Raw genomic sequence first — 8,194 nt, forward strand, 5'->3', positions numbered from 1 at the left:
CTCATAGGCTCTCCTACCAGTTGCATAAGGAAACTATCTTCCATGCAGTCTAGAAAACTCCTGGACTGCTTCCTCTGCGCTATATTATATTTCCAACATATATCAGGGAAGTTGAAGTCTCCCATCAGAACAAGTGCTGGCAATCGTGCGACTTCCGCAAGCTGCTCATAGAATGCCTCATCCAGCTCTTCGTCCTGATTAGGCAGTCTACAACAGACCCCCACCAAGATGCTGCCCCTACAGGTCTTCCCCCTGATCCTTACCCATAGACACTAACTCTATCATTCCCAACCCCAAGCTCTTCAACCTGGAAACAGTTTTTAATATAGAGGGCCACACCACCACCCTTCTTTCCTCATCTATCCCTTCTGAAGAGCTTGTAGCCATCTATCACAGCACTCCAGTCATGGGAGTGGTCCCACCATGTTTCGGAAATAGCAACAAGATCATAATTAGCCTGGCTCACAATCGCTTCTATCTCTTCCTGCTTGTTGCTCATGCTGCGTGCATTGGTATAGACACATTTCAGACGAGTCATCTGCCTCATCCCCTGCTTAAGCATTGTTCCCCTAGGCTCATTTCTTGAGAGGCCTGTTTTGTCCCCTTAATCCCTTCATAGCTAGTTTAAAGCTCTTTCAATAAGCCCCGCTAGTTCCTGCACTAGTATTCATTGCCCCCTTTGAGATAGGTGGGTTCCACAGACAGACAACAGGCCAGGGGCCAAGTAAACTGCCCCATGTTGAAAGAACCCAAAGTTTCTGGCTCGACACCAGCCTCCTCAATTATTCATCGCTTGTGCTTTCTGATCCCACTCAGAGTCCCTCACTGCCCCTGAAGGTATAGAGCAGAAGATCCTGTTCCTTGAACTAAACGTCCTAAACCCCTGAAATCTTTTTTCATTGTGTGTAGGCTTTTCTGAGCAATTCATCACTGCCCCCAAAAAATATGGAACGCTTCACAAATTTGCGTGTCATCCATGCACAGGGGCCATGCTAATCTTCTCTGTATCATTCCAATTTTAGTATATGTGCTGCCGAAGCGATCCATTCCTTGGATCCTTTTTGTTGCCTTCCTATGGACATGTTCCAACAGGTCCATGTCTCTACTGTACTGAGAACTCCACATCTGGACACAGTACTCCAGGTAAAGTCTCACCAACATGGAGCAATGGGGCAGGATTACCTCCCTTGACCTGCTGGCCATTCTTCTTTGGTGTGGTTTAATGGGCTTTAATTTGGTTTATGGGCTCAGAAGATATGTTGCTGGCTCATGGCCAGCTTGCCATCCATCAGTACCCCCAAGTTATTTTCCGTAGGGCTGTGCTCTCTCCTTTTATCCGCCAGCTTATATTGATGGGGGGGATGGGCCTGCAGCAACCCAGATGCAAAATTAGACATTTGGTGCAAAATTTGGACATATTTAAACATGAGATTTCTTAATTAAAAAACATGTAGCCAGTTGAACTGTCTCCAAATCAGTAACTGGTACTCATATCAGAACAGATTTTTGTGAAACAGTGAACTTTCTGAGCACAGATCCCTTGACCCTTGTCTGCGGTTCCAAATCTGTCCTCTGTTCTACCTGACCTCTAATTCTAGAAGGTCATGGTTCTTCAGAAGATCATGCCATATGTACTGACCCTGTGTAATTATCTCAGTCATTCTATATCATCATAGCAGGCCTTACTTATTATATAGTTATTAATTGCTGAATCAAGCCCCTACTCAGTGGATGCTCTGTAGGCCAGGATTTATTTACTGAAGAGTAGGTGGCTAGAGCCATTTGGGATGTCTTAGGGTCCAAGGTAAGGGCCTTAGCTTAAGTAGATAAAATACTCAGCCTACAGAACAATAGTGATCCACTGGAGCAAATCTGGAGGTCAGTTGTTATACTCTGAGTTGTCTTAAATTGCACCAGTTGATCATGTACAGCAGCTGTAGTAGGATTTTAGATAACCACTGCATATTGATAATACTTGCATAACTGTCTAACATAGGCATCCATGGAATATTTACCTGAGGTAACCTATTGAAATGTGTGCTTCTTGAAAGAAGGTAAAACTCCAGAGTGGAGTGTGGTGGATAATCCATTTAATGGTAGTTCTGTAAGTAATGTGACCTGCAGCCTTTGCTGTTAGCAAACATTTAGGGAATCTGGTATGCTGATTCTAAGAAAAAAAATAAAAAAAATCTCAGAGGATGGAGGAGAGTGGAGGCCCTGTGGACAAACTCCATGGTCATCCTGTAGGGATGGGGAATTGTTACTATTCGAAATGTTGAACTACCTTGTTTTTCTGAGCCAACTTTTTTGTCTGTCAAAAGCATATCCATTGTGTAAACTTCACAAATCAAGGGTATGTTTGACTAGAATCACTCAAGCTCCACCAGAATATAAGAAAACTGTATTAAAATGGCTTAAATTATAGTGTATGCACTACCTACACATATATAGGTAGTCCTGAAAAGGAATACCTAATGATGGTGATTATGTTGAATAACAGCATTTTGTAATTGAGAATCTGTTTTAATAAAAAGTATTTTTGTGCCCTTTGTACCTGTTGTAGTTTCCATGGTAATAAATAGGAGACATTAATTTTGGAGCAACCTACGTAGATGTTTGAATTTAGATTTCTGATTCTAGAACAGATACTTACTGAATTGAAACCTGTCATAGTACTTAATAATGTACTATTTATATGTAACATAAAGTCAGGGTTGTATTCACCTCAAAAATATTCTTGAGCCTATTAGTTGAAACTGAGGTCATGGGAAAAACTGAGTCCAGTCAATTCAATTTCAGTTGCAAGCTTCCAGCAACCTGGCTCAGTGGAGTACTGAAAATCATTACTGATTCATTCAAAAAGAGTTTTTTAGAGTTTCACTTTTTTTTTTTTCTTTTTTTCTTTTTTTCTTTTTTTCTTGGAATTGGAGAGAGACAAATTGTTTGCTTTTTCTGAAATGAGCAGGCAATTGTTCATTGCTGAATATCCTTTAGCTGACTTGAGAACATTCAGGCAACATCTGTTGAAGAAAAATTTGATGTGTCCATAAAATATGCTATATATATGTATCCACTTCTCACATACAGTTGTCCCAAAAAATAAGGCAGAAGAAGAAGAAAAAAAGTCAAACAAATAAATGACAATATTTCTGAACTTTTGGGTGTGATGTCCACTATCACAGTGATAAAATTGAAAAGAAAAAAATAAACCTTGAAAAATTATGTAGGTTCCTCTGAAAGTAATGCCATCTTTTTATTTCCATGGAAACTACAATACGTTCAATAACATAGGCATTAATATCAGAACAGCCCTTGTGATTTATATGAAATAGTCAATTACTTCAAAAATTATCAGGCCAGTTTCAGTGGTCAGGTTAAATTCTTTCAACAGACCAGTACGAGAAGAGATGGAAGTAAATGCCTTTCCAAGACATGTATACAGCTGAGACTGAAGCCATTTCTGCTGTTACGCAGTATGATATAAGTAACTCTTACAAAGAAACAAAGTTTGGTTCAGTTAATGACTTGTCTTGAAAAAGTTTTATCAGTTTTGAATGAATTTTAATTCGCACTAAAATGTAGCAGAGCAGACCCTTAAGGAAAGAGATTGGTAACTCCTGCCAATGAGAAATATTTTTTATATGGATGAAGAACTGTTTGTCAATAAATACCTAGCAGTCAGCAAGTTTTAAAAAAGCAGAACTTCAGATCCTTGAACACCATCCACATCTAAGGACCTTAACTTAGTGTAGGGCTATCAATTCTTTTATAAAATGTAGACTTTCCTGTATTATTGTTTGAAATCATATATCTTAAAGGAAAGGTTCATATAGGGCAATTATTTGTCCTTTATTTTTCCTTCCTTATCACTAGTTTGTTTAAATAATAGAACTGTAGAATCATAGAATTGATGAGTTTGGAAGAATACTGATATAAGACTAGTAAAAAAAATTTTGTTACTTGTTAGGGAAGGAAAGACACATTCCCATTGTTCCGCATGGGTCACCTTCATTTCTGACCTACAGGAGAGACTCATTAGAGATTTTGCCTTATATTTCATTCCTCTAAGAACTTTAAGGTACTGAGATATAAAAAGACATTTCCCTGCATTTGAAATTTACAACTATACCTTTTCTCAGGCCTTTTTTTTCCCCTCAGATATAATTCATAATAGACAGAAAAATAAAGTCTTTTTTGTGCACTCAGGAGGAATCCAAACTCTGCTATCTCATCAGTTTTAGGTACCCAGATGTAATAACTGACACTGCAAGACATGGGGCTTTCTGAGCTGGAGATTTTTCACTGACCAACTGAAGATTTCATTTTAATAAAATTCGATCAGCCAAACAGAATGAGCAAATAGAATTCTACCGTGTAACAGATACCATAGGATAAAGAAAATCTTGTTCAATTAAATTTACAAACATTTTAGGATAAGAAATAATGGGACGGCAGGAATGAAATTTTCCTTCCACTTTGAGTGAATGTTGTAACTAGTAGGTGCTAAACAGTCTTGTATCCTCTGTGTGTCTAAACAAGCATTTGAGGATTCATTGAAAAATGAATGCAAAATTGGCTCCAGCCAGGCTCTAAAATGCATGTTTTGTGAATCATGGGTGTAGAAAATTACATAGATGCTAACTGTGTACCAGGCCAGTGTCCTGAGAAGGTAGGTGGCTATGCTGATTTCTTCTTTCAGGGTTGTATTCTTCAGCTCTTTATCACTGATATATAGATAGTACTGATAATACCATAGATTTCCCTAGAAAATAAAACTGTGTAGAATTTCTAGCCCAATATTTTTATCAATTGCTGGGAATCACAAAGAAAACTTCTGGGTACAGCTCAGTTGCTAGATTGCTGATTACCTCTGGGGTTTGGACAGCTGAATTTTTACTTTTTTCCTTAGTTTCTGTTCTCTAAATGGAAACATGATGCTCTAATCCTTTATAAAATACTTTGGCATCAATTGCTGACAAGGAATATATAAGACCCATGTGTCATTTTAAAGACCCAGTTTTTAACTTGCTGTTTGATATTCTACCTGTTAAATAATTATTATTTCTGAAATTATTGCAGTTTTTACAGCATTATTTCTGCATTTCTGTTGACCAAGAAGTATATGTGTTTTTCATTCACAGCCATAATGGTTGATACAAGGCAAAATACAAGCAAATATGGAGGTTCTAGGACTTCATTGAGAAAAAAATCAGAGATTTTGACACTATATGAAGTTGAAAGTATTTTGATGTGATATAATTAAAATGTCAGAAGAATTTGTCAGTTAAAAAAGTGAAAAAATAAAAGCTTACTCAAATTAAAATAAAACCTTAGGTACTTTCAATATATCTGCAGATATTCCAATACTACAAGTAAAACAGAAACAAAAACAAACACAACATGAAATGAAATTACAGAGAACATTCTAAGAACACATAGTGACATGTAATCTGAATGCCATGGCAAGAACATCACTGTGCACTTTAAAATGTTTTTGTTTTTATCAATTATTATTTGAGATCATTCTTGTTGCTGTCCAGGTATTAAGGAAGAACTTTATATTCAGAACATATACTACAAGTTAATACCAGAAATATCAATTGGCTGAGATAGATATGCAGTCTTGGAAACAGGAGGTGCTCTAACATTTTTACTTCAGAATATCTATAAGATATGCAACATTAATATACTGTTAATGTACTTGATCGTATGAGTTTCACATATAAATATTCCTACAAATTTTCAGATAAAAATCTAAGTACTTTTTTTTTAGAAAAATAAATTAAATATATCTATGTGTATATATATATATATATATATATATAATTATATATAATTATATGGAAAATACAGTGTTTTGCATTAGTGAGCCCCTAAACATGTTGCTCTGTATTTAATTACAACTCATTATCTGCTTCTTGGGAAAAAGCAAGTTACTTGAGGCAGAGAGTTTTCTGAAAATCCTCACATTATCACTGTCATGGTGATACTTCGGGTTGGAGACTATAAATGTTAAATTTCAACGATTGAAAAAACTATCATCTTCATTTTCTTCAGTCTCTTGGACATCCCATATCTAGATGCAAGAACTGATCAAACAAATAGGAGTCTATAATGAAAAGAATTCTAGACACAATCAGTTCTCCTTATTAACATCCCTTACTTCTTTCTTTGCCATCTTAATTAATAAGAAGAATAATCAAGAAAGTCTTACTGTACTCACTTTTTTGAGGAGTACTGCATAAAACCAGATTTTTATCTAACTTTTTTGATTTATCTGTGGATACAAAAAGTATCCACAAGCATGCATGCAGCTACTTGAAAGCAATTCCTGTGATTCTGACCCTAAAGGACTCTGTAATGTTGGAAGCCTATCATTGCATCCTATTTATTTTTTGCAGCTTGCGATTTTGCATAAGCTCAAAGGGCAATCTGCTGCTACAGCCTTAACTAGTATAACTGAGTCTAGTGGGGTTGGATCCTGTATTATTTGAAGCTGAATACTTCAGATACTGTAAACTGATCTTCCCAGGCATTTTTTTCCTCATATGGAAATGCTTCAGTTATTTTCTTCTTGATTTTTAGTCTGCTACATATACATGGCATATTTTTTATGTTCTTTCAATATATATTCCCTTTCACATAACACCAAAAGTGAACAACTTCACAGGTAATGTGCAGTCTTTGAAATTCTTTTCTTTTGTACATTCTGCACAAAGAACAAAACAATGCATAAAAATGTTGTATTTTATGAAACGAAGCCGAGTCAAGTGAATTCTTTCCTAAATACAAAATTATCTTCTCTTTTTTTCCTATAATCATGACCCTAGGTAAATTATTTTTCTTGACAACATAAACTTCTAATGATCTAATGAAGTGATGTCAAATTCAGCACATAATGATCTCATAAAGGATCATTATGAATTACTAAGAGTTCAGGCTGTGGATGATCAATGACAAATTGATCATGATTATTGATTTGATATTGTTTTTATCCATGGTGTGATTTTCTATTCAATATTTTGCCTTATAAATCACGGAAAAAAATGCATTGTTCCCTAATGATCATTTGTTAAGTCTTCTTCACATTCAGAATTTGACAGACTCTAAAAAAAATCATAGATTCCCACACTTATTAAATAACATTGGTTGACTTGTCTGGGGCAAGGTCAGCAGTCAGGTTGCAAGCCAAGTTGGCCTTTTGTAAGTAGGCATATACGCAGACTGGGAGGAGCAGTCCTTGAGAGTAGCCTGGCCAAGAAGGACCTGGAGGTCCTGATGGATGAAAAACTTAACATGAGCCAGAAGTGTGCTCTTGCAGCTTGGAAAGCAAATGGAATCCTGGGCTCCATCAGAAAAGGGGTGGCCAGCAGGGATGTCCCTCTCTACCTTGGCCTCGTGAAGCCCCATATGGAGTACTCCTTCAAAGAAGCACAGAGGCATGGCAGTAGGAGGATGAACCTCAGTTACATAGTCAGAGATGAGAACCCACTCCAGGCTCCTCCCAGACCTGTCCCTGTAGAATGTCAGTCCTACGATTCAAGTGTGCATTCCAGCCAGCTGCTGAATGTGCTATAAGCTCTGGGGGTTAGCTGAGAACTGATGGTGATTATGAACGTGTATGGTAAGCTGCAGAGGAGATAAATGATCCAGGCATGGCTACTATATGGACTATGTCTAAAACCAGTTACTGATCATGGGCAGTGCGTGTGGGTGGGTAGGTGTGACTGGATGGGTCCTTGGCTTCACAAGCTCAAATGTATGGACCAGCACTGTAGACCTATGTGCGGGAGCGGGATTGTGGGATCTTAGGGATGACTCGACTATAGTTATCAACTAAGTCCAACCTTTAATGGTAGAGCAAAAGACTATATAACTTTTAAGTACACTTGTTGCATTCTCATTGGCTATTACTCGTGTCCATCAACCTGTAACCATGACAACGCAAAGTTCCCCGCTTCACCTACTTCCCGCAACTGCTTTCACATACAGCACAACTTGCAACCAGCTGTTTACAAATTCCTTTACAACGTTATCATGTCCTTAATACTCTGAACTTGGCGTTGTTTTTCAAGCCAGTCCTCAACACCTGTGGAACGAATAGGCCATGAGAATTGAGCAGAAAACAGTTTGAGTAGTCTCACCAATTCCAGATGACAATACAGCTGAAATTCTCATTACCATCCACAGAAGA

At 37.3% G+C, this 8,194-nt stretch overlaps 1 non-coding gene across 1 annotated transcript; it reads right to left on the reverse strand.

Annotated features, from left to right (window-relative positions):
• Nucleotides 1-939: 939 nt before the first annotated feature.
• LOC125688501 (U6 spliceosomal RNA) lies at nucleotides 940-1,042 on the reverse strand. Its single transcript, XR_007374759.1, has one exon. It is a non-coding gene; the product is annotated as a U6 spliceosomal RNA (small nuclear RNA).
• Between the last annotated feature and the right edge of the window lie 7,152 nt (nucleotides 1,043-8,194).

The sequence above is a fragment of the Lagopus muta genome, chromosome 1, assembly GCF_023343835.1.
Source record: "Lagopus muta isolate bLagMut1 chromosome 1, bLagMut1 primary, whole genome shotgun sequence".
NCBI lineage: Eukaryota > Metazoa > Chordata > Aves > Galliformes > Phasianidae > Lagopus > Lagopus muta.